Source organism: Marmota monax, unplaced genomic scaffold (genome assembly GCF_021218885.2).
Source record: "Marmota monax isolate L192 unplaced genomic scaffold, Marmota_monax_Labrador192_F-V1.1 WCK01_AAM20220418_F8-fsc00010, whole genome shotgun sequence".
In the NCBI taxonomy this organism is placed as follows: Eukaryota; Metazoa; Chordata; class Mammalia; order Rodentia; family Sciuridae; genus Marmota; species Marmota monax.
In genome coordinates this window covers 24,606,713-24,634,219 of record NW_026692321.1, presented here as the reverse complement: position 1 = coordinate 24,634,219, position 27,507 = coordinate 24,606,713, and the positions used below count along the sequence as shown (strand labels likewise).

At 37.8% G+C, this 27,507-nt stretch overlaps 1 protein-coding gene and 1 long non-coding RNA gene across 5 annotated transcripts in view; one reads left to right on the top strand and one right to left on the bottom strand.

Annotated features, from left to right (window-relative positions):
* The window catches only part of Rasgrp3 (RAS guanyl releasing protein 3), a 112,692-nt gene that overhangs the window by 74,886 nt on the left and 10,299 nt on the right, over nt 1–27,507 (bottom strand). For 2 of the 3 annotated variants that reach the window (XM_046441621.2, XM_046441624.2), the window contains exon 1: nt 8,518–8,969. The exons of the other annotated variant lie outside the window; for it this stretch is intronic. The gene's annotated coding sequence lies outside the window, so the exon portion shown is untranslated. Of the gene's footprint in view, nt 1–8,517; nt 8,970–27,507 lie in introns of those variants that run through there. 3 annotated transcript variants of the gene reach the window in all.
* Nucleotides 8,980–27,507, top strand: part of LOC124090778 (uncharacterized) — a 39,440-nt gene continuing 20,912 nt past the window's right edge. Inside the window, exons 1-2 of one of the 2 annotated variants that reach the window (XR_006851217.2) lie at nt 8,980–9,262; nt 11,108–11,206. This is a non-coding gene — a long non-coding RNA (uncharacterized LOC124090778). The remainder of the gene's footprint in view (nt 9,263–11,107; nt 11,207–27,507) is intronic. The other variant, XR_006851219.2, reaches the window with a different exon arrangement.

Here is a 27,507-nt window from a genome sequence, read left to right as displayed (position 1 = left end):
TTCCATGATAAAAAAGTTTTTTTTGTTGTTGTTTTATCTTGGTTTTTTTTGGTACTGGATATTGAACCCAGGGGCCTTAATCACTAAGAGACATCTCAACCCTTTTTATATTTTTTGTTCTAACAAAGGGTCTTGCTAAATTGCTTAAGGCCTCACTAAGTTTTACTCACTATCATTTTTACTTCTTAAATATTCTGGCCTTGAACTTGCAACCCTCCTGCCTAAGCCTCCTAAATAACTGGGATCATAAGCATGTACCACCATGCCCAGCCAGTAGAGCTACCTTGTCTTTGAGCCCTTTCTGCAATCCTTCTTCTAATGTGTACCCTATGATTCTAATATGTACCCTATGATATAGCAACTTATATGTTATTCCTAGGATGGACTATTTTGAAAAATCATTTTTTTTCTTTCTTGAACAATGACTACTTATCATTTTGTGTCCAACTCAAAAGACTCAGGAATTTTCCCTGACTCATCCTGATATAGCTATCTCCTTTCCCAGGATTACCATAGTTTTGTGTGTGTGTGTGTGTGTGTATGTTTTTTTTTTTTTTTATGGTGCTGGGGATTGACTCCAGGGCCTTGTACATGTGAGGCAAGCACTCTACCAAGTGAGTTATATCCCCAGCACCATAGATTTTTATAGAACATTTATTTGTATATTGTAAGATGATTGTTACAATATTCTCAAAAATATAAATCTGCTTAATCAGGTAGTAATATAGGGTAAAGCCTCATTTTTTATGTTTGTGCAATATACAGTGCAAAAAACGTGTTTAAAAATTCTAAATGAACCATCTTGTATGAAAACATATTTTAGATTTTTAAATATTACTTTTGTTACCTAAATGTAAATCCTGGCTTCTGCAGAGGGGGCCCATGAACCAGACTATACTTATTGAGGATTTAAATGTTTTTCGTTCAGTAAGATTTCCAAATCTCGGAATTAAGACAATTTTCTAAACATGTTAGTTCTTATTCCACAGTTTAATGTGCAATCATATTCCAGATAAGTTGCAGAATTTTATGCATGACATATCTGTAATCCTTATAGCTGAACAAGATAATTTCTCAATTCTTACATCTTAATACCACAGCACTAGCCTAGGTCAAAGTATTTGAAATTTCCAAAGAAAGGCTGAAAACAGTAATTCTTCTAAAACATAAAAAAAAAATCAAGATAGCATAAGATATGTTATACTGTTCCTGCTTTAAGCTGTTCTTGGCCCTTCTAGCTATCAGCAATCATGGCCCCCAAAACCATTTATGAGAGTGAGTATGATTGCCCCTCTTGGTGCCAATATTATATCACTTCTTGTAAAAACCAAATTTAATTTAAAGCAAACTGTCATTGCTGGTTAATCAGCTAGCTGGGCAGTCATGATCCTTTTTATACCTGTCATCATCTATAATAGTATAATGATTTTTGAGTGTTGCCAGAGGCTCAGCTTTGCAGGACCACAAGGTGCAAAGCACCACAGTCAAGAGAACACTTGAAAAATGAGAACAGAATGAGTGCGTTCTGGGTAGGAGCTAAAAAGAGACTCCAGAGTACATACAGTCCACAGTCTCAGGAATTTTCTTTGTCCTACAGCCTCCTACTAATGGAAAGAGGCATGTACTGGGAATGACACAATGTCAGTTACATGACAATTCCAGCCTATTCCCGACTCCACGGAATGGCTGTACTTTTCATAGAAAGCATTAGTTTTTAACATAGAGATAGTGAAAGACAGCATGGTTAAATAGAAAATGCATGTTCTTTGTTTCCAGGAAGACCAGGACTAGAATCCCATTCATTGGCTTATGACCTTTCATGGTGCAATGTACTTGACCTCTTTGAAATTTTTCTCTCCCATAAGAGTGCCCGCAATAATGTCAACGTCTGTGGGAAGTCAAAATAAATGTTATTTCATTCCCTCCCCCAATAGCACAACAGTTTAAATGCCTACTATAGAATGAAAACAGAAAGAGGCAGATTACTCTCAGAATCAAGAGTGACGGGGCCAGAAAGAGGCTGCAGAGAAATCTCTAGCGTCACCCTTCTGATTCGGCTCTGTCCTTGCCATGAAAAAGTAATGATCTCTGAAACATCCTGTCAACTCACATGATTTTGAACAGCAGGCATTCCAAGCATAAATGAAATACTTTCTATTTTGAAAAAAACAGAACTGAAAGTGGAACAGATTCCAATATTCAGTCAAACTGAACTCATAGTGTGGGTTTTCCAGAACCAAATATGGAGATGACACTCAGTTCTTCAATTTAAAGCTGTTCAAAATTCTCAAGTAATTTATGAACTTCAGAAATCTATATTAACTTGAGACTTAAGAAGATTCATCTGAGAGTCACAGGACAAGTTGTTATAGTGAGGGAAAGCCTCAGAGAACTTCAATCAATGATAGGGCCAGAAAAGGACTTTATTCCTCCTAACTCCTTGATGCCAAGTGTAAAGTGTTCTATAAAACTGACCTGCATGTGGAAATTCCTAGGAAGGACTCACTCATGGTGTCTGCCCAAAGTTAATGTATGTAGAAGACTCCGAGAAAAATTGATTTGGCTCATTTTAAATTGTTGGGGTTTTGATGTTTGGCTTCCCAAAACAAAACAAAGGACCGAAAAGCCACTTTTAAAAAACCTAGAGTCTGATTCTATCATAGATTGGTGACCTCTGCCTGAGCTCTACTCTAGACCATCTCAGCACCACAGGCAGAAAAAGGAGAAGCCCTTTAAAGTACTTACACACTCAAATGCACTTACTCTTCTGTGACTTTTGAAGCAATTAAGCAACAGAAAAGCAATAACCAAAATGAATTTCAGAGATTCGATATGGATTTAATTTTCTCACATGTTACTTTCACCCTATTACTAGTTCTCTGTCAAATATTGTTCCAGGTACATGTCCAAAGTTTAAACTCTGAATACATTCATAATACTAAACAAACCAATGGTATAATGATCTATGCAAGGGTCTTAAAACATCTTGTAGGTAGGGACAGGTCCACTTAAACCAACACTAAATTAAGCAAAAAGATAGGATAGGATCTGACAAATATAGAAGGCTTCAAATAATAAAATTACCCATCTGATCAAATAGAGGCTTAAAAGATGTTGGAAAATCTGCAGCTACATAAATCATGTATATAGTGAGTGGAATTCCCCACTTATAATAAGGTATCAAGATTTACATTACTTCACATTCTACACACCATACCTTTTTTGTTTTTGTTTTTGATTGTTGGTACTAGGGATTGAATCCAGAGGCACTTTACCACTAAGCTACATCCCCAGCCTACTTTATTATTATTATTATTATTATTTTTTTTGAGACAGGGCCTTGGTAAGTTGCTGCGGTTGGCCTCAAACTTGAGATCCTTCTGACTCATCCTCCTGAGTCAATGGGATTACAGGTATGCACTACCACACATTATACCTTTCACCTATTCAGGAGGTGATAAGCCAAGTGACGACACTTTTCTTCACAAAGGACAATCCCACAGCTTACATGTAAATGCATGGTCTTGAAATAGTTGAGATGGGTCTTTCTCTGATGACAGGATATGTGAAGAGAAGTTGGGAATCTGGAGTCAGTACACTGCAGACTAAGCTCTATCAGTTACTTGTTCCCTGATCAAGGACAAGTCACCACTGGCTCTCCTTCTGTTTCCTCTCTGAAAACAACAGTAATGATGGCCTCCCTCTTTCATGGGATTGTGGCAGAGTTCAAGAAAGTGCCTTATGCTGGCAAATTCCCATATAAACACCGGAGTTTATCTTTTCGCTACTAGAGAGGGGATCAAAAACCAAAGCATAGAGACTCTACCCACCATGGACTCTGGAAGTATATAATGGCCTATTGAAACAGTAAAAAGCCCCCCAAGACTCCAAATCCCTGAAAGCAATAAGAACATGACTCCAACAGTGAACTCCAAAGACTGTAAATGAGGGATCGGTACAAAGAGAAAGGGGGCTCAGAGGGAGTTAACTCTTTGGGAATGAGTGGCTTTGAAATACGCCATCTGGCAAAAACAAAGAAACAAAAACGAGTTCTGCAGCCCAGAATTTTCTTGCTGTAAGAGGTCCCAAGAAAATAATCAAACAGTTTATTTTGCTTCAAAGCAGCTCTGGAGTACAATTTGTGGACTCTGTGGAAATCGAGTCCGTTGCACACATCTCCCTATAACATCCACTGGGTTATGCCTTAGAAATAAGCCATTCCCAGCAATGATGGGAGGTGCAGCGGGCCCTTCTGATCCTTGGGTTCCACATCTGTGGATTCAACCAACTAGGAATCAAAAATATTTTTAAGAATAATGCACCTGCTCTGAACATTCACAGACCTTTTTCTTTATCTTATTCTTAAATAACATAGTATAGCAGTTAGTTACATAGTACTCACGTGGCATAAGTTGTTGTAAGTAATCTATAGATGATGTAAAGTAGATGGGAGGGTTTCATAGGTTATGTGCAAAACTGACACCACTTTATGGAAAGGACTTGAGTATCCTTAGATTGTGGTATTTGTGGGGTCCTGGAACTGACCTCCCAAGGATACTGAGGGACAACTATAATTCCTATTGGAGTAAGCCTAGAGGCTCTGGTTTAGTAGACTCCATTGATGACTATCATTGTTGGGCTTGATTTAAAGGCATTAGATGGATGAAATTAGGATTAAAAATTTCCTTTTCTTATAAATAACTTGATCTCCAAAACATGTAATCTTATCACAATGACCTTAAAAAACCTTGACAATTTTCTCCTAGACATCCATGTACAGCCTACTGGCTTAATTTCCACCCAGCTTCAGCCAAGGACTCCCTCAGCCCTACTGTGGCTCTTGTGCTCTTTAGAATTTTGACATTTAACCAAGTAGAAGAATGTGGAGAAACAAATGGAAAATTTAAAAACGTTTAAGAAGTAGGTTTCTATAATGGTTCTGTTTAATCTGGTGACTCAGAGAAGCCACAGGTTCATGGGCAGCATTGGAATATGGAACAGGCGAGGGGAGAAGGGCACACTTCTCAGGTAGGGGCAGGCAGCAGAGAAAAGCCCATGTCTCCTCCCTCCCCACTCCCAGCCAGTCCCAGCCAGCAGGCTCTGGAACCCCAGGCCCAGGACACACACACACACACACACACACACACACACACACAACTGGGAGCAGAGGACTGGGTTGTTTCTATTCAGAAATAACTTACTTGGACACCCCATCTTCCAGGTTGAGCACAATGAACAGCTCTGATCATAGTTTCATCAACACTAAGCCAGCTATTTGGGGTGGGGCCTGGGTGGAGTGTCTGTCCTCCAAAGGAAAAGGAAAAACTGACAGGAAAAATGGAGGGACAGGCCAGAAAGGGCAGAGACAGCAGTAGGTTCCAGGTTAATAACAAAGTTCTCTGTTGCTGGCCTCACCGATGCAAGGGCCATCACTGCAAACTGTTTTCAAAGATAAAAGCACACTGCCTGTCAGTGCTGTGTAGCCCGGGCTTAGACGGTCTCAGGGGAAGCCTAGCCCTTCCTGCCATGAAGTTTAGAAGGGCCATAAAACACATTGTGTATCTAATTTTATTGTGCTGGAAATACTCTTGTTTGCATTTTCATGGGGTTTTACGTTCAAATGTGTGGGATTCCCACGTGCATTCCACTTTGATTTTTTTTTTTTTTTGATGTGTACAGATTCTGGAATCAGACCTGGGTGTCACTCTTTCGTGCATCCTAGGGGGTCTCTGGGCCTTCATTTCCCCATATAATAAAACTGGAATAATAAAATACAAATGGTCCTTAACTAAAAATGGGGCGATAGCCTAATAAACCCACCAAAGGTTGAAAATATCATGATGTGAGAACACATTCGATATTCCTAACCTTCTGAACATCACAGCTTAACAACACAGTATGCTGCAGGGTATTGGCTGTTTTGCGCAGTGGTACTGTGGTTGACCTCTAGCTGGGGTTCACTGCTGCTGTCAGACATCTCAGAAGAACATACAACATACTGCTAACTCAGGAAGAGATCCAAATTTGAAATTAAAAATGCAGTTTCCACCGAATGCCTATCGCTTTCACACCATTGTGAAGCTGAAAAATCATTAAGTTAAACCACCAAAAGTCAGGGACCATGTACGCAGATGGTTATAGAGGAGTTATTGTGAGAACTCTATGAAAATAGATACACTTGTGAACATCAGCTGGCACAGCAAGTTGCCTGATAAATGTTTTTTAATTATCAGCATTGATATTATCCTACAGCTGTAGCAGAACAGTGTACCTCTCGTTTCTCACTCAGCACTGTGACCCAGACATATTTACTACAATGTCCTCATCTTCAAAACAGAGGTGTTCAACTAAACATCCTATAATTGCTATCCAAATCCACAATTCTTTGGCAGTTTGGATGTGCTAGGTCATGTAAACTAGCTATTTTTATTATTTTTGAATAATATTGGTGTTTGGAAAAGTCCAAGTACCATTGGACTTCTCAAATCTGTGAGTTTTCAAAAATTTAGCAGTTGGATGACTCAAAGGAGGCTCTGACCCCCACTGAGATGTTCCACTTCGTAGGACTTTTGTTGTTGTTTGTGTTTGTGCTAGGGATCAAACCCAGGGCCTCAAGTACACTAGACAAGTGTTCTACCACTGAGCTATACCCTCAGTCCTATGAGTTGTTATAAGTTCTTCAGGATAAGTAGGGAGTTCAGACCTCAGTGGATATTGCATTCTATTTTATTTATATATATATATATGAAAGAAAGAATAGCCCAGCAGGGCAGAGGGCCCCTGCAGTTAGACAGGGAAGTCACAGGTCCCCTGCAGCCAAAAAGGGAAGTCACAGGCCACGTGGACACCGACCCAAGGACCTCACACAAATGACATAAAGAGGAACAGAGGGGTTAGAATGACTTTTTTTTTTTTTAATCATTGGTGATTCTAGAGTTTATGGATTCTCCTGAATTTTAGGGAATAGAAGAGGAAGAACTTCTAAATGCCAGCCAGACATTTTTTTCCCCCTACAGCAGGGTATCTGAAGCTGCCTACGTCAAAGATAAAGCACTTGAGACAAACTGTGTGGAGGAACCTCTGCAGCAGAACTGATTTCCAGTCCAATCTCCACATGCAACAAGGAGTAGCCAGGATGAAAAAAAGGGGAGTGTGTCCTAGGAGCCGGGCAGAGCTGCAAGCACACTGCCAACTTGAGCCCATACAACAATCCTCTAGTTAATCTGCACACACTCAGTGTCCTAGGCTCATCCAGGCAAAACACTGTCTAGCAAGACTTCAAATGAAAACAACCATTCTCTGCTCCCCCTCAATATTATCCAGGCAATCCAAAGAGAGGAACCAGCTTGGTTATCTCCTTGCAGCCTCTGAGTCAGAGGCCTGCCATTTCCAGAAGTTACATCATCTCTCTGTTCAGGTTCTGACCCTTTCTCTTTTCCCCTTTTTCCTTTTCTCTTAAGCCTTCTGTCTGGCGATGAGCAGAGGACAAACATCCAAACAGCAGCTCTGTTCCAGGATGGTGCCACTTTCCACTTCTCTCAAAAGCAAGCTCCACTACTGCTGAATTAACCTGGGAAAAAAGGTCCTTGCAGGGCTTTGCATGCCAGGCCCCTCCTCTCCTGTGGTGATAATTAGATTCAGGCAGCACTTCTACAATCCACGTTAAAAAAAAAAAAAACAAGAAAGAGCCTAAGCATCATAAAAATATCAAAACACTAAAGTAAGGAAGGCCAGGGCAACTGAAAACTTCAACTTTAAAGCAATGGAGGTGGATTAGCTTATTGGAGAAAAGAGCTATAAAATATAGCTTTAGTGAGTTGGAAAGCATGCATGAAATCTGAATACGATTTCTAATCTAACTGTGCATATCATTTTGTCACTTATCTATACTCAGGCTCTTAAACGTTGTTAAATAAATATTCTTCGGTATTGACTAGAAATGTCAAGCTAGTCATCTAATAAGTTCACAAGTTATTTTATCTATTTACTTTTTTAATTTTTTAAATAGGGTCTCACTATGTTGCCCAAGCTAGTCTCAAGTCCTGAACTCAAGGGACTCTCCTGCCTCAGCCTCCCAGGTAGTAGGACCGTGGGCATACACCACTACACCTGGCTTACAAGTTATTTTAAACCACTGTATTTTCAGCAATAAAATAGAATCAAAACTAGTCATCCACTCACTTCCACAGGTCTCCTACTTGTCACCTGAATCTTGGCTATGAACTTAAATATGACAGACTATAGAAATCCCGGACACCTGGAAATCAACTTTTACAGACAGGAATCAAGCAATACACCCATTCATCCTCAAAGTTAAAAGACGGTGTTGCTAAAAATAGCAGGTTCTTAAAAAGTCACTAAAAACACACATGGATACTGGTACAAATAAAATCATCTCCTCCTATAACATCAGAGGGAAACCAAAATCAAAATAAAATAAAAGTTGCTGGTAGCTTGTAACACACACACACACACACATGTACACACACACGCAGTCTCTAGTCTCTAGTTACTTACTGGGTGGTTTTGTGGCCGTATTCCTCACATCAGCACCCTGCCTGTCCAGCTGCCAAGTGCCGGAGCATGCCGCCAGCAGCTGTTTCCTTCAAGCCTGGGCTCTCTGTGTCTTAACCAGTCACATGCGCCTCCTGATAAATACCGCTCGGTGCCAGGAGGTCAGAAACTGAAGATCATTATTCTCCTCCTTCCGAAACCTCAGAACCCCCTGGGTTGGCTCGGCCCTTTCATTAGCATGCAGAGCAGAGCAGAGCTGTACATTTCACAATTAGTTTTCTTTTTAGTGACAAACACCCAACAGCTGATAAGTCACACCGGAGGGCAGGTCACTGCAAGTGGAAAGTTAATCGTGTTTGTGGTCGGGGGGAGGGGAGCCTGACAGTCCCATCTCAGTCAGGTTTTCACTGGGGCCCCACCGCGCAGCAAGGTCAGGGAACAGCAGCAGGTGGAAGCTGTCCTATGTGTCAGGTGGCCCTGAAACACGTGAGTGTGCTGGGTTTCATTTTCTCAGGATTCCAGGCTCCAGTTTGTTGGCAGAGCCACAGTCCTAAGCAGACTGGTCCTGAGGGAGGCAGATCCTAACTCATCATCTCAGAAGGCTTAGGTTTGACCTCAGAGGCCAGGGCTGCTGTGTTCAGAGGCACGGAGGGGTAAACATATGAAGGGCAAAGGAAGAAGATCAAATGCAGCTTTCTCTGCAGAGCCGGTGAACGGGATTTCAGGTAGCTGGAGACCACACTTGCACGTAGGTATCTGCTGCATTGTGCCAACATTTTCAGGCACAGTAAGCAGTTTGAAGCACCTCCTGGTGGAGTGGAAACAAAGAATCACCGGGCTTACAAAGCCCTCCACAGAGGTGCTGCTGCCTGCTTGGCTGGCTGGGAGGCTGGCCAACCTGCAGTTTTCTGTACTGCTCACAGGTGCTCACCTGTCCTGGGTGTCTTATTGGATCCATACTTCTTGCCCAAGCTGATTTTCCCACCCTACCCTCTCCATTCTCCTCTCCAAGAAAAGCTCTTGGAGTATCCGATTGTGGATGGTGTCCCCATTTCAATTTCTGATTTCTTGGTATAATAAAAGGGACACTTCCCAAAATCTGTATCTGATCTCACCCTCCAGTGTAGGAATCTTACAGTTAACTTATTTGGCAAAGTGAACATCCAGAAAAGATGGTTCAAGTCCCCCAGGGGATTTCTGAACCATAATTAGCCTGTTCAACTATCAACTTTGATTTTTAAAAAGTGAAATCTTACTCAATATAGAAGCACATGGGGGCAATAGTTCATAGTGGGCTTTATCTCATAATTATTTACAGTTATAATTCAACTAGAAGTTTTCCTTTATACAGAGAATGGTGTTTTCTAGAATAATCGGGGGAAAAAAAACCTGAGTCTTGCCATAACAAATTTGTTACCAACTTGTGAGAGTCTTAAATGTAAAGGGAAAAATTTTGGAAATGTTGAAACAAATTGCTTTCTAAGAGTTTAAAGTTAGTAATAGGAATAAACTTTAGATATCAGAACATGATGCCCTACAGTACGAGTCAAGTTCATGGACATTTTTGCCCATGTGTTGATGTGACACTCATCAATCAGAAACAGAAAAGGAAGACTATTGATCATTTGAAATATTATTTTGATTTATTTATGTTTTGTATTTATAGTAACGGTTACCTGATGATATCTATCAATCTTTTTATTTGCAACTGACTGGGTTAATTTTTCTGTCGACCCATTGCATCTCACATAGTTCAAGAAAGAGAGTCTTTTGAAAATTTCTTCATGACCAACAGAGGAAACGGTATACAGATTAAATCGATTGAAAATTCTATCGGCAAGGGAGCATGGATCCAGAAGGCACTTATGAAGCAAACTATTGACAAAGAGACCAGAACTTGGGCTCTTCTAGTAGGGTCCAAGAATGTGACTGAGGTTCTGCAGTGACATCCTTCCAGCCTTGCAAAGAAGGGACAGCCCACCTTTCTTGTGAAGCCACTCACATGTACCTTTCATTTCCCTTCACTCAAGAAGCGATGTCTCCTCCCACCTGGGCTTTGGATCTCACCCTGTCCCCCACCTGTCTGGACCCTCTTTACATCAGTCAAGCCTTCTCTCCCTCTCAGCTCACCCCGGTCATCGTCCAGACATTGTTCAATATCCTAACAACCCTCTTTTTGATCCCTTGTTCCGTTACTACCCTAGCTCATTCATTCCACAGCTAAATCTCTGGAGAAATACTTGTCTCTCCATCCCACATCCCACTTAAGGCTCTCCCCAAGTTACCAAAGACCAAGAGCAATGGACACTCTTTTATTCTACTTGACCTTTTGGCCACATTTGACCCCAAATGATCAAGGGCTGCTTGACGTGCTCTCCAGTGACTTCTGTCAAATTTTAGTTCTACTTCCTCTGATGGGAACCTATCTTATTCCATCTGGCCCTTAAATGTAAAAGTCCCCTCTTCCCTTTCTGTTCTCTAACATCTCTCATGTGTTCTCATTGATGACTGGATGACAATACTGGTTTCTTAATTACTTGTCTTCACTCAAAAAACCCTGAATCTTACCCTCCACTCATCTCTTACATTTTAGGATGGAACACGCCTCTCTCTAAGGGCCTTGGTGATTTCTTAGGAAGCTTTGTGTTCTCAGAACCAAGCAGAACTCAAGTCCTGATGCCCGCTCTTTCAGGTATTCTGCCTTCGTTGCATTTCTTACTGTTATAATTAGGTTAGTTCCATCTAACCTTTGCAAAGGGTTGTTTTCATTGAAACAAGGCTCAATGTATAACTATGATTCAAGAGAAGGACTGTCCACTTATTTTATAAAAAAAAAGATGTAAGGAAAGTTTGCAAAACTCATGTTTATATTAGGCCACCAAAAAAATCTTGAGTATTTTCCCCCACAAAAGGAATTATGCTCTATGGCCACACACACAAAAAAAAAAAAAACTATAAATTAATTACAAATTGTAAGTCAAACCAGAGCCAAACCCTTACCAAAAAACATGATAGCTTAAAAAAAAAAAAAGAAAAAGAAAAGAAAAGCTAATGGGAGAAGAAATCCAAAAGACAACTACAGATTGCTTGTAAGTTTTTAATAATGAAATTTGTGAGCCATAGCCAAAGTAATGATTAGAGGCAAACTAAGCTCAGATGTTCAAAAAACAGATCAACAATCACAGAAAAACATATGAGTTGTTAAGAAATTGTTTCCAAGAAACAGCTTTAGTCAGGGCTCCTTACACAATTAAGTTCTCCCTGAGCTTCAAGCCACAGATAACTCTTGGGCAATGTAAAATGTTCAGATAAATAAAAGTAACAAGAAGCTACATAATACCCCTGACCTAAAAAAAAATGATAAAGCATAATACAAGAAATCATCAACTAACCTCATGCATGAACAAAATGTAGAAATATGTCAATATTACAGTATCCATTAGTATAATAAGTAAGTCATAAAACTTTTGGATTACCACAAGAGATGATCTTGAAAAATCATTTGATAGAATTCAATATCAATTTTTTAATTAATAAAATGGAGTTAGAAGAATTATTAACACAGTAAAGATTCTCTCTCTCTCAAAACAAACAAACATAAGCATTATGTTGATAGTGAAACTCGAGGGGTATTAGCATTAAAATCAGACAAAAGGGAAGGATGCTCATTATCACTACCATCACTTGGCAGGCTCTGCATAGTGAACCAAGGCAACCAGGCAAGAAAATGAAATTAAAGAATAAGTATTGGAGCCTCCGCAGGAGACAAAATTACTTAACTTGAAGATGTTATAATAATTTACTCAATAGAATCAACTTTTAAAAAGTTTTAAATAGAGGAGTGAACAGTTATGATATAAAAAAACACAAGTTTCATAAAATTTCTCATATAATATCCAAGAACTATTAGAAATAAAATAGCAACAGTTAAACAAAACTTCTACAAATGACAAAGTGATTAACCTAAACAAAAAATTTACAAAACTTTAAAACTTTACTGAGAAAATAAGAATATACTTTTCTGGACTAGAAGATGCAATGTTATAGAGATATCGTTTCTCGGGCTGGGGTTGTGGCTCAGTGGTAGAGTGCTTGCCTAGCAGATGTGTTGCACTGGGTTCAATTCTCAGCACCACATATAAATGAATATAATAAAGGTTCATTAACATCTAAAAAAATATTTTTAAAAAAAGATGTAAGTCTCCCCAAATTTATATATATATATATATTTATACATATACATACATACATACATAAGTATATATATGCCATAATTATAATTAGGTTATAAATAACATATATTTATAATTATAACATTTATAATCATTCATATATATGTATGTATAATACATATATACATACATATATATGAATGATTGAATTTTGGTTAAAAATCTCAAAAAGATTTTTTCAAATAGTTCAAAAAAGAAATTCTGAATTTTATTTAAAAGAATAAAAAACTGAGAATTATGAAGAAAAAATTGTGAAAAAAGAATGAAGAAGATTTGAGGTATTAAAAGGGCCAAAAATATTAAAAATTTGAAGTTTGGTATTGGTGTCAATAGGATGGACTCTGGAAAGCCTAAAAATACAAATAAAGATACTATGTTAAAATATTTATTTGAAGAATATGCTAGTTAAGCTCAGTGAGAAGGAAATGGATTATTTGATAGAGGTTGAATATTCAGCTAATAGGAAAAAGAAGGATGCAATCTTTACTTCATGCCAGACATAGTAAATGTCTGGTAGACTAAAAAGTTAAATGTAAAAATAAAACCACATGGAAACTTGTAGAAACTCATGTGATTGTTTTCACAGTCTTAAAATTATTTTAGTCATGATTAGATCCTTCTATCAAAAATATTTTAATAACAATCATAAAAGCAAAAAACCATGAAGAAATTAAAATATTGAAGTGATAAAATATAAAATTTGTAAACATAAAATATAAACCCATCATAACCAAAATTAAATCAAAAGTGACAAAATAAAATTTAAAAGTAAAACATATATGACAAAGGATAAATGGCCTTAATATGTAAATAGCATGCACAAGTAACAACTGGGAAAAGGTTATTAATTAATAGTTTATAAGGAAAGAAATATAAATAACAAACATACTCATGAAAAAAATCAGATTCCCTAAAAAAAGAGTTGAAATTAAATAATAATAAGGTATCATTTATTATCTATAAATTTGACAGAGATGCAAAAATTATGATTTCCAATGTTGGTGGGAGGTTTATAAAATAGCACCCTCCTACTTTGGTGGCAAAAATATAAATTGGTACAATATGTGAAGATAATTTTGTAATATATGGAAAAATGTTTTAAAACGTGGATTCCCTTTAATTCATTAGTTCCTGTTCTAGAACTATATTCCAAGGAAAAATATGGATTGTGTGAGTATAAAGCATCTGTATATAAAAGCATCTGTTTATAAAAAATTATAAACAATCTATGTGCCACAAGTAGTTGAACGAATTTCAAAACATTCGTAAGCTATAACACTATGCAATCACTGCAAAATAATGTTGTTGATGTATATTATTAGCATAGAAAAATATTCAACCTAGATTAAGATTTTGAAAAGTTACAGAACTTTATTCAGAGTGATCCCTTTTTCCTAAGAAAATATATGTGAACATATGACAAAGTCTAAAACATTATATATCAAATCTTAAAAATAATGGTTATTTAGGAGTATTGGGGTTCATATATTTTCTCCTTCTTTATGTCTATCAACATTTTTTACTGTTTCTATGGTAAATATATATTCGTTGTTTATTTTAAAATGATCTTTTTTAAAATAAGAAAAGGAAAACTAGACCTACACTAACACTAAAGTATTTTAATCACCTACACAAAGAAGAAAAGCCATTGACAAGAAAAGGGATCAAGAAAAAAGAACTATGATCTTAAGAAAAAAAAAATCCTCTTCATTCATTAACAAAGTGGGACCCTTTCTCCTAAGTCTGCTTCTCTAACATGTTAGTCCTGGGCCCAGCCCAATGTTTGACAGCAAATTACTAGAAGTGGCCAAACTACAAGGTTCAAAGGATGCAGGAAGAGGAGGAAAGGGTGTTCTAGCCTAAGCATCTTGGATTTAGTTTCTCAGAGACATCCTCTTGGGCTTTTGTTCCTTAGGAAGAAATTCCCAAATGGTACCCATCCCACACAATAATAGCAGCAGCCTCCTGAAGCTTCAGATCCATCTGCCTGGTACCAAATTCCAGACTCCAAGTTGGTGACACACCACCTGCTGGTCACCTCGAGACACTAACGAACACATCTTCTGCACCTCCAAGTTTTCCCTTGCAGGCAGCTTAGTAGACAACATTACTCCCTTCCTCCTCCAACTCAGTAAATTCTACCCTGTGCAATCTCTGTCTCTCAGACACATACATTTGGAAACAGAGAGACATGGCTTAGCAATTTGATACCTTCTCTGTTTCTCTTTTTTAGTTCCGGTATTTGTCTAAGTATCACAGTATTTTCCCTGTCACTCCTGTTCTTCCCTCTTACTTCTCTTTGAACTCTGTGGTGTCAAAATAAAATACCCAGTCACACTCAGTTAATAAGAGTTGTGCTAGCAACATGCCTGTAACAAATAAAAAAGAAACTTTTTAAAAGAATCAGAGTAGAGTTTTTAATGGATAATGCTTTTGAACACAGCAAATCAATGTCAATAAATGAAGAAATATAGAGCCTGTGTTCTGTATACATTGCATTTAAAGATTCTCCAAAGTGTGTGGAAGACCACTGTTCTCAAAGTTAATAATATCTTGGGGAGGAATAAGGAACGTGTAGAAAGACATATATAAGTACTAATGATTATTACATATAGTAGCAATGGGGCCTTATATATAATATATTGTTCACATATTATTAATAATGTTTAACAAGTAACATGTGTGCAAAATGCACTTTAATTCTCATAGCAATGCTCTAGGGAGATGCTATTATTACCCCCAGATGACTTTTAGTGAGGTTAACCAGCCTGCCCACAACTAATAAGCAGCACACACAGAAAGTTGCTAACCCGTGCCTCTCTGTTTCCAAACCCTGAGCGTTGACCATCCCCCCCAAGTGATTTAGTAGCTATAAAAGTTTCCATGGACTTGCTCATTCTCTTCTAATCCTGCTTACCCACAAGTACAACAGCCAAAATCAACTGGATTGCATTTAGGGGTCTCATTACTGGCATTTTAACAGTAGCTTGCTAACATTATCCATTGCAAATGTGAGACCAGATAAGCAGTTATGGAGTGGCCCATGTTTTGAAGGCCATTTGCAGCATTCTTTCTATGGTTAAAGGCATTCAATGTGTTTTGAGTTTCAAACAATAATTTACATGTGAAACTTTGGAACACAATCCATACGTGAATTGGAGATAAGGTGTATAGAAATAACAAGAAGAACAATGGAGTGTGAACCAGAGGAGGACTCTGTAGAAGGCAACTTTGCACCCTGGCCTCTGTACCTCCTTTTCTTCAGCATTCCTGGAGAAACTCCCAAATTTGTGGACTTTCCCTTTCAGTTCTCTTTCTTTTTCCTGTTAATTCACTTTTTAAAAACATTACCCTTGGCATTATTACTCATTTAAATTTAACTTTATGGTAGTTTTTTTTCCTCTTAAAAATCCTCCTTCAACTAACCAGCTTCTTAAATGAGGTTGGGTTGAAAGTGGGCTCAATAAAATGTAAGAAGGAAAATTTAGCATTCATGCCACAAAGCAACTTGCCTGGCGTAATTACTTACACAATAACTTTCTCCCCTAAGAGTATTATTTCAAGACCCAGATTTGACAGCAACTCTTATTAATCTTTGAGGCTCCTACCCCCATGAACCACAGATTAGTGGTAAAATTAATCCAAACCTATATATTTTAAAATATCATTGCTATTTCTGGGATTCTTTTGGTTCTTGAAAAGAATTGCTCATAGTAAACAAACAAGCAAAAATCCAGTGGCTGACTACAGTTTTCTGAGAATCATTTAGTAGGCAGAGAATAATATAAAGGCTGTTTTCAGATTGATGATTTCCTTTCTGATCAAGCATCGGCATAGTTGCTCCTTCAAAGCAGAAAAGGCAAAACCTATTCAGGGATAAATGAGGGAAAGTAAGTGTTTAAATATTTTTCTCTAATTGTGGGGTAGCTAAAGGCATGAGATGGGGGTGCAGGTCCAGCTTCCTAAGAATCATAGGAAGGAATGAGGGTGTGGCTCAGTGATAGAGCTCTTGCCTAGCATGCACAAGACCCTGGGTTCAATCCCCAGCACTGCAAAAACAAACCAACAAGCCCACCCAAGGGAACTTTCTAGAAATTAGAAATTCCTTTGTTTTCAGAGGTGAACTCTAGACTTCCTCCACCACACTACTTCCCTCACCAGCCTCACTCTCAATTGACACCTCCTTCTGAATCCACTGAGCTGCTGTGGCTTCACATCAGGGCCCCCTGACCTTGGCTGGAGGATAATGCTCAGTGTCCACTTAATGAACCAATGGAGTTTTACACACTGTAGCCATAATTACAAAATAGCCATAGTAATTTGATAACAAATCCCTCGGCTCAAACTTGTGCGTAATTCTTAACAACGTTAATGTTCCAGTTAATCGCTTTTGCTCTTCACTTTAATTACCAGATTATCCAAACCCAGCTAGGGAACTACAAGTTCCATTTTCCAGCCTTAGTGCCAAACCACTTGCTGAAGTTTTAATCCAACCATCACAGCCTCTAGGTTATAAATCTGTGCAGCCTGGGCTTTTGACCTCCTTTCCATACTGTTTTCTAAAACACCCCTCCCTTGATCTCACATTTCCTTTAACAGTGTCCCAACTTACTTATAAGTAAGCTCGAACTTTTGACAACAATCTCAGTATTCCTTATACCTTTGTGCAGGGAAAATCGTTGGACAAGACACTTTTCTTTGGACTTCCTGAGGGAACACAGAATCAACCATAAGTGGGGTAGAAACCTGCTAAGGAATGAGGATCTGGTATTATTGTAACCAGGATTTTCTTATTTGTAGATCCTAGGAGGGAAGCCAAGAAAGCACACTAACAGCACATTAAAAAAAGAAAACTGGAAATGTTCAGTTTTGTCTAAAGTTTTAATTAAAAATGGAGTGTTATTGGCTCGTCTTTGTGATTGCCACTCTTCTTAGTGAAAAGTAGTAGATTTATTTATGCTGGGGTAAAACTTCTCAAAATGAGGGAGCAGAACTGAAGAGTGGGGTTCTTTCCTTAATATAGACCATAGGAAGTTAAAAAAAAAAACTCAGTAAAGTGTCTCAGCTAGTGGAAACACATTCTAGTAAGAAAATACAGAGGAACATGGGCTACAGTTGAAAAATACCACCCTAAGTCCTGAAGCTTTGAGAGGAATGTGAATGCATATAAGTTCATTTTAGATATATCTTCCAGTGGCCAGAATGCAGACACATTATTGCATTGAACAACAGCCTTGTTTCACCATCACAAGAAAAACAGGAGTCCTGTGTATGTGTGTGTGTGTGTGTGTGTGTATCTTATTTTATAAGATGCTTAAATTTTAAAAGCAATGCATGCCAATTGTAACAAGTTGAACAATACAGAGATATGCATAAAGAAAAATTTAATAACTTGATAACTCATTTTCCCCATCTATTCTATCTTACAGAGATAAAACACATTTTTATCTATATCAAAATGGACTATGGATTAGAAAAATGTATTATGCAAATTTTTTTCTACTTTTCCATTTTCTAAAGCCCCATTACTTCCCCCCCCCCATTACTCTTAAATTGATTTTTTTTCTTTAATAATGGTTCTGTATATTGGCTCCAAAATCAGCAATATAGATTTAATTAATTATTTTTAATAGTTGTATTCTAACTTACAGTATAGCTATATCATAGTTTATTCACTCTGTCGATGAATATTTAAATGTTCCCAGGCTTTGCCTCTATAAACAGTGTCATACTAAACATCTTTACACATATATTTTCAGTTCCTGGTACTTTTATTTCCATAGCATACATTTCCCAAACTGGGATTATTGAAGTCACAAAAGTTATTCATTTGCTCTTGACCAAGATTCTCTTTTTGACCAAATGCTAGCTAGCCAAGTTCCTCTGAGCTCTCTTCTCTTCTTGGGTTATGAAGTCTTAAAAAGAATCCTAAGATAGTTTCTGGCAGTTCAAGGCCACATCCATAAAATGACTCTAATCCTCCTTCAAGGGCCTGCCTGAGAAAACTCAAGATTGCCAAAATAATTTATCCTCAGCCAATACCTGAGGATAGGGCCTCTGTCTTCTAGTCTCTGTGGGAGAAAGAATGCTAACTTTAATAAATGATAAAGGCCAGCACACAGACACAACTGGCCTAATCTCATTTATGTTGACCAAACCTTTGTAAATTTTCACTTTCCTGACTGCTGAGCTCCAACTTGTCCTCTCCCTACTGCCTCTTCTCCCTTTAAAATGCCTGGTTACTTTTGTACAAATCAGATTTGAGTTCAGTTCATGCTGCCCTTTTTCACCTTTGCAATAGTTATTACTGATTAAAATCTGTCATTACCACTTTAACTAGTGTCTGGCTTGACACTAGCCATTCTCAGTGACTTTCCCCAAAATTGAGCAATGCAAAGGTCACAGCCTTAAAACATATCTGAGAAATATTCATTTTGAGGATCAAGATTACTATAAGAATCACTAAAACTTCATTTCAGAATTATCTCTCACCACGTACGATTATTGAATCCTTGAAAGTTGAAGATATTGGCTTATTCTTCGTGAAGAGTGATGATATTTTTTCAAAGCATCTAAAACTTAATGGACAAAGTTAAAAGCTGGAGTCTATTTATCTTCTGCTATTGTACCCCTGTCATCTCTGTACGCCAAAATGTCTATGAATTCTAAATATCATTCCAAATCATGGAATCAATTGCCGATTGGTTTAAAAAAGTGTTTTCATGAGAAAATGTGAACTGATATGCTACTAAAAACAAAAATATTAAGATTGGGGGGCTAGAGTTGTGGATCAGTGTACAGCGCTTGCCTAGCACATGAGAGGCCCTGGGTTTCATCCTCAGCACCACATAAAAATAAATAAAATAAAGATATTGTGTCCAACTACAACTAAAAAATAATTTTAAAAAATATATATTAAGATCAGACTGAAAACATATGACCGCCCTTTCATAGCGGGCAGCGGTGCTGCTGAGGGAAAGGGGCAGTGATTCCCTCACCAGTTTCTGTCCTATTTGCTGACTGTGGCCTTATAACTGAGGAGCCAGCTCCTCACATGCCATCGGAGGCAGGAACAGGCCTGCAATATAAACACAGGGATGAGGAGCACCCATTGTCCAGTTCTACTCTTCCAGGCACAGAATTTTATCTAAAGCCACCTCTTCTGAATGATAAAGTTTCACCATATGGTTTGGTTTGGGAGGTTGGAGGAAGACGTTGGAACATATTTGCCTGTATTTTCAATAATATATTCCACATTCCTGTTAACTGATACGTTTGCACCAGCCAACACACTATAAGACACAAACAACTGAGTGCAGGGTTCCCAGCTTCAAGAAAAACTATGTTATATTCAACATAAATTAAGGGAAATTTGTTCACATTACCAAAGCATTCTCTGTTTTATAAAGTTTCACTTGTTAAAAGATTAGAAGAAATGTGTGCACCCCTGGTGCATTAAAAATGGCACTTAACCAACCAAAATTCAACTCATACTATTCAAGAGCACATTTATTAAGTAAAATAAACATAAGTCCGATTTTGGACTCAACTTACTGGCCCAGATGGTCTGTGTCCTTTCCTTCAGAACAAAAAGTGGGCAAGTAAGCCCTAGCTGCCTGTGATCGACAGCTATTTCACAACATCTCCCAGTGCTCAAAAGAAATCTGCTATAAATAGACCCTCAGTATTCACATTAGTACTCTCAGTCAAAAGGCCAGGTGAAAGTATAAATTGCTTGAAATCTGTCCCCTGAATTCTAATTCCATAGGGTACTATAAGCTGAAAATTCGCAGTAAATCCTCATTACAATTCCACCATAAATAAACTTTTTCTTTTTTTAATCACTTTCTAAACTAGTAAGAGAGGCAGCGTGGTGAGAGGTGAGAATGCTAACTACCACAGAACAGGAAACCAGGATTCTCATTCCCTGCTCCGTCACTTCCAAGTCATAGACTTAAGCCTTTAAGGATAAAATTCCCCATTTGTAAAAAGGAAATGATAATACCCAACTCAAAGTGCAGCTATGTAGGTTTCCTGCAAAGGTCTTATTCAGGAAATTGTGCACTCTACCTCAGGATTTTATCCTATAAAATATACAGTATGTGCACAAAGATAGATGTAAGGCACATTAAATATGACTTGTGTCACACTAAAAGGAGAAACAAACCACCTAAAGATGAGATGGAGCAAAACAATCACAATGCTGGCATTCCATGCTGTATACACCAGACAGGCAGGAAAGGGATAAAATGAAAAGGTGGTCTGGATGCACAAAGTGCAAAAAATGAGTTGAAAAAGCGCCATGCCTTTAGTCCCGTACAATAACACATGCTTTCAAATGCATAGAAAATATCTGTAGAAACATCAAGCAATAAACATATATCCACTTTTAAGAAACAAAAGAGTATTCCAGGTCTTTCCTTTTCTGTATGATTCATTTTAGCATTTGAATACATTCTTTTATAACAAACCTGAATTGCTTCTATGATTAAAAATTAAGGATAATAAAGTAAAAGCACTGCTATGGTTTAGATAAATGTCCCTCAAAGGTCCACATGTTAAAGGCTCAGTGATCAGCTCCAGCCTATGGCATTAATGGGAGGTGATAGAATCTTTAAGAGGTGGGGCCTAGTGGAAGATCTTTAGGTCTTTGTGGGTGTGTCTTTCAAGTGGATTGCAAGATCTCAAGATCTCAGCCCATTTCTCTTTGTTTTTTTGGACTGAAAATTGAACCCAGGGGCGCTTTACTACTAAGCCACATCCCCAGCCCTTTTTACTTTTTATTTTATTTTTATTTTAAAAGAAGTTCTCCCTAAGTTGCTTAGGGCCTTGCTAATTTGCTGAGGCTGGCCTCAAACTTGCAATTCTCCTGCACCAGCCTCTCAATTCCCTGAGATTACAAACATGCACTACCACCGCCTGGCTTTCTCTCTTTTTTACCCCCTGGCCATGAGTTAAGCAGTTTTGTTCCACCATGCATTGCCACCATGATGTGTCAAAGCAGTGGGGCCATATGATCATGGGCTGAATTCTCTAAAACTGTCAGTCAGAATAAACCTTTTCTCTTTACAAGTTGATCATCTCAAGTATTTGTCATAGCAAAGGAAAACTAGCAAACATAAACATTTAGCACAATGCCTAGTGGACTTTCATGAGGACTTTCATGAATGATAATTATCATAGTTACCTCTGTGCAGAAGCTACAGAACACTAAGGAAAACAAGTTTGGAGAAAACAGCAGACCCTGTAACATGCAACCAATTATATTTGTTAGTGAACTAGATCAATTTTTTAAGAAAATAAATGTTTCTAGATTTTTTATTGTGGTACTAGATTCATGGGTGTAAACATATGTTAAGAATCAAATACTTTAAATATGTACAACATATGTCAATTATAACTTTGATAAGGTGCTTTTTAAACAAATGGAACTAAAATGTTAAACAGTAGAAATATTAAGGTAGGAGAATGAGACCAGAATTCAAGGTTTCTAAGGTCTTTATTTGGAAGAAGACTGAGGAAGTTAATATTAGACTTACCAAGTATGTTTTTTAAGCATAACCACTAAAACAAAAGAAATTTAGATTATGTAACTTTCAGACCATGAAAGAGGAAAAATTGAAAAAAATAAAACTTGAAAAATTATTCTAAAAATAAAGGCAGAAAAGGAGATAAAATGAAGAAAAAGAATGATAATCAAAGGCAAAAATAACATTAATTCCTCCATTACCACAGCATAGACTTTCTAAATTCACCATTGAAATGTAAACCCTATCATTAAATGAATAAAAAGATGAATCCACAGCCAGTTAGCTCCGCAGGTATAGGACTGTGTACATGTAGGTAACAGAACTAGATGATCCTCCCCAGTTTGGGTCCTTTTAACTGCTTTTCTAAAGCCTTGAAATTAATTGAAGGAAAGTTGTTTGCACCAAAAATAACAAAGGAAACTGAGTTGATGGGGAGAGGAGAGGGTAGGAGAAGTGGCCAGGAGATGGAGAATTGGCAGTAAGAAAAATGTTTCCGTGGTATAATCTCAGCAAAATAGTAAATGAAGTGCATGTGGAGATGTCTGATACATGCCCAGTTAGTGTGCACTGAAAATGATGTTGCATTTCTTACTTAAAATGAGGCACTCAGGGCAGTGTAGGGTGACATCTAGCACCTCAAAACTCCTCTTCTCCTTAGGACACCTGAAGGTGAAGTCCTTCCCTGCATAACAGAGCTAGAAATCCTCTAGGAAATCTGAGCTAAACTTAACCAGACCAGATGGTGCAGTTCATCTCTTCTTTCATAGAATCTGCAAAACTGGGTAGAATGGTTCTAATCAGTCTTATCAGGAAAACAGATGGAAAATTCTTTCCAGAAGTTAATTCTTTAGTCTTATTCCAAAAAGAGGGTATGTGGCTCCTCCGCGGGCTGTCTAGGTTTGGCAGCACTTTCTCCAGACAATTGGTTTTACATGTGTTGGGGCTGATGTGCAAAGGGACTACAGGCGAGACACTAGGAAATCATGAGCATTAGTGCACTTGCCCGAATGTCGCCTCTCTCCAAATGTCCCACATCACTCCTCCCAGTTATCTAAGAATTTGTGATCCTGTCATGATGGTGGAATGCTAAAATAGAAAACTGCACAGGACTAAGAATCAAAAGACATTTCTCACCCCATCCCAGTCTTAATCCACTTAGTCCATGGTGCAGGTTTACTACATTACCCGTATGAGTCCACCTTCACGATCAATTTTCAACAAGAACGGCAATATTTGTCTCATGGATTTTTTTTTTCAAAAAGAGAGAAAATAATATAGAAAAAAATACTTTGAAAAACTATACTGTGTTGCAGAAATGTGAAGTATATGAATTTTTTAAAGATAACTTTAAGCCTTTATGGTGCCTTTTCCTATATGATATCATCTCCTACAGAAGAAACTGCAAAGTTACAGTTGAAATCTATGACACTGTCGACCTGACATTCCCAATTTCCTCTACCATCACCTTCAACCACAACCCCCTCTGCCCCTCCTTCTTTGACCCAGAGATAAGCATGTAACCCAAACTGAGCCAATCAAGGTCTCTGTCTTGCATTGGCCACATTTGAGTGTTCCAAAGCACCATGTTCAAGCGGATGATTCCCTAATTTGAGTCCTTTCCCCATATTTTTTAGACATAGAACCAGGTCATCCTTTTTTCTGTGACCAAGTTGTAAGATTAAAAACAAAAACAAACAAAAAAAAAACTAGAACCTATTAGCAGATACTTTTTCTGCCTTGCCTACAGCATTCTGAAAGACAAGAAAGAGGAGAGGGTTGGGTCTCAAATTACATTTACTTTCCATATTTTAAATATGTCTGCCTTGGCCTTCAGCGACTGTCTTCTAGTCTAAACACCCCATATTTTACCTTCTTGAAAGAATAAACTTTTTCTCTTCTGCTATAGTGGGAGAAGGGTGGTCTTCCTTTTGTGCAGAAACCCTTTAATCTAATTTTAATGGAATTTTGGAAGGAAGCAAAAGTAGGCAAATATATGTGTTAAACATTTCTTTAGCTGGAAACTCAAAGTAGGTAAATGCATGTGTTAATCTATCTTTAGTTGATGTGAAGGACTCATCATTCTTTATAAGATTCTTAATCTAGCTAGCCCCTGCAGACTCAGACTTCAGGTTTTTTCCTGTAGATGCAGTTGCCCATCCATCCCAGGGCCAGGTGGGACACCAAGGACTCAGGCTCAAGGCTCATCCTGCACAAGCTTGCCCCTATGCACTACAGTTTTAGTCTAGGTCCCATGGACGCAGTCAAAATACACAGAGTAGCTAAATGAATAAAAATAAAGATCCAACTGTACCTAGCCTAAGAAAGTCTCAAGTTAGCTAACACAGAATTAGAGAATAGAATCATGGTTTGCAGAGGCTGAAGCAGGTGGGCGCTTGGCACTCTTTGTCAAGGGGTACAAAGTTTCAGTTATATAGATGTATAATTTCTATATGTACAGCCCAATGACTATAGTTAATAATAATGTACAGTATACTCAAATGTGGCTAAGAGAGCAGTACTTAAAAACTTCACTATTTAAAAAATAAGTTTGCAACGAATATGTTAAATAGCTTGATTTAATCATTCCATACTGTAAATGTACATTAAAACATCTTGTTTTATACTGTAAATAAGTGAGATTTTTGTTTATCAGTCATACCTTAATATGTCAAAGAAGAGCTGAGCGCAATGGCATATGCCTGTGATCCCAGCAGCTCCAGAGGCTGAGGCAGGAGGATCACACGTTCAAAGCCAGACTCAGCAAAAGTGAGGTGCTAAGCAACACAGAGAGATTCTGTCTCTAAATAAAATACAAAATAGAGCTGGGGATTGGCTCAGTGGTAGAGTATCCCTGAGTTCAATCCCTGATACCAAAATAATAATAATAATAATAATAATAATAATAATAATAAAAATAAAATAATATATCAAGGGAGGGGGATAAAAACAGATTTTCTGGTCTTCAGATGACAGGCCCCAGGTGATGTCTGATGCAGCCTCACATGAAATGCTCAAGTCTGAACTTCTGAATTTCTAACCCACAGAAAATACAAGAGGTAATAAATGGCTACTGTTTTCAAAGCCACTTCATTTTGGGATGATTCATTGTGACACAGAAACAGGGAACTAATAAAACACCTTTTCTGTCTTTTCTAAAATGCATAATGGGCACACAGAGTCTTAGCCTGCCTTTTGTATTTATCATATATTATACACATTTCCAGTGTCATCACATATTCTTAATTCTCCCACTATTATCAAATAGTCTTCCCCAAATATGATTTTTTTCCTAGCTAGCTGAACAAAATTCCATCCTATCTATATAACATAATGCACTATGCCTTAGAGGCAGATATTTGAAAAAAAAAAGTGTTTCAGTCCTGAAGAAAAAAAACAAAGGTGAAAAGTTGGCTGGGATCAAATATCTACGCATACATCTGAGTGGACAACCTGCATACCTTGTTGGTCCTGCATTCATTCATTCATTCATTCACTAAACGTAGGATTTGGAATTGGCTATGTGTAAGGTACTCCAGGAGAGACAAAAGAGACTAAAATGGTTTAAGCTCTCTAATCACACCTGGAGAGCACTCAGCTTGAGTCTGAATACCTACCTAACCCCCAAATAGAGAGTGATTGTTTTATTTCTGGTATATATAACTTGAAAAATATATCAGATCTCCGCTACCTATAAATTTGTGTCCTAATGAAAAAAATGACGCAACAAATTTACTTAAGCACTATACATAAGCTATATCTGGTTCCAGAGAGATTTTTTTTTAAAAAAAGAGCTTATTGACATATAATTCATCAAACAATTCATTGTTTTTTGGTACACGGCATAGTTTTTTAGAAATTGTAATACATGTAACATGAAATTTGCTATTTTAGCCATTTTTAAGGGTACAATTCAATGGAATAATTACATTTGCAATGTTGTACAATTACCATCACTGTTTGCAAAATTCTTTCAACACCCCAAATATAAACTGAATAATCGTTAAGGAATAACCTTCTTTCTCCCCTCCCCCAGCCCCATAGTAACTCTAATCTACTCCATGTGTATAAACTTGCTATTATAGATAGGATACATAAGTGAAATCATATAATACTTGTTCTTTTATACCTGAATTTATTTCACTTAGCCTATTTTCAAAGTATATTCATATTATAGCATATATCAGAATGTCATTTCTTTTTGTGGCTGAATAATTCCAGTGTATACATATGCTACATTGTGTTCATCCAGTTATCTGTGAATGGACAATTGGGTTGTTTTTGACTATTGTGGATAATGCTACTATGAACATTGGTACACTTCAGAGAAGATTTTTTTTAAAGCTCAAAATATGGCCTATACTTTATGGAATTTGTAATTATATTGATGAGAGAAGAAACTTACAGAAAACTAACTATGGAGGTAAATAATAGTGGAATACGTTAAAGAAACACCACCAAACATGATTAAATGTGTTAGATAGTGTTCACTTAGTATTCTAACATGGAAATGTGATGGCATTTGTGAAGCACATAATCTCATTGAAGGCTAATGGTTTCATCATAGAGGACTGTTGTGAGCTCAGCCTGGAGGAGACAGTTGAATTGGGATCGAGATGGAGGAGGAGAAGAGGCAAATTCCTCCTGGCCAGATCAGCACAGGGGCAGCACAGGGAGTCCACTGAGAGGGAAGTTATAAGACATGTTCAGGGAAAGTTAGGAGACACACTGGCTAGGACCAGTGTTAAGCTTTAGACATGGGGTGTCCCCCAAAAGCTCATTTGTGAGACAATGCAAGAAAGTTTAGAGGTGAAATGATTGGGTTATGAGGGCCTTGACCTGAGCAGGGATTAACTTGGGGGTCACTGCAGGCAGGTAGGGTGTGGCTAGAGGAAGTGAGTCACAAAGCATGCCTTTGGTTTATATTTTGTCCCTGGTTTATATTTTGTCTCTTGCGTGAGCTCCTGCGCTCTCTCTCTCTCTCTCTCCCTCCCTTCCACTCTCCCCCTCTCTCTCCCTCTCCCCACTTCCTTGTGCCATGTCCTGAGCAGTTTTCCTTTGCATAATGTTCCTGAGACCTCTGAAACTGTAAGCCAAATAAGATGTTTTCCTCCTCTAAAATTGTTCTCATCAGGTCTTTGGGTCACAGCAGTGAAAATCCTGACTAAAACAACTGGAGAGAAAGGAAGGGAGAGAGTAGCTCTATTACACCGAAGTCCCAAGTGTAATAGCTT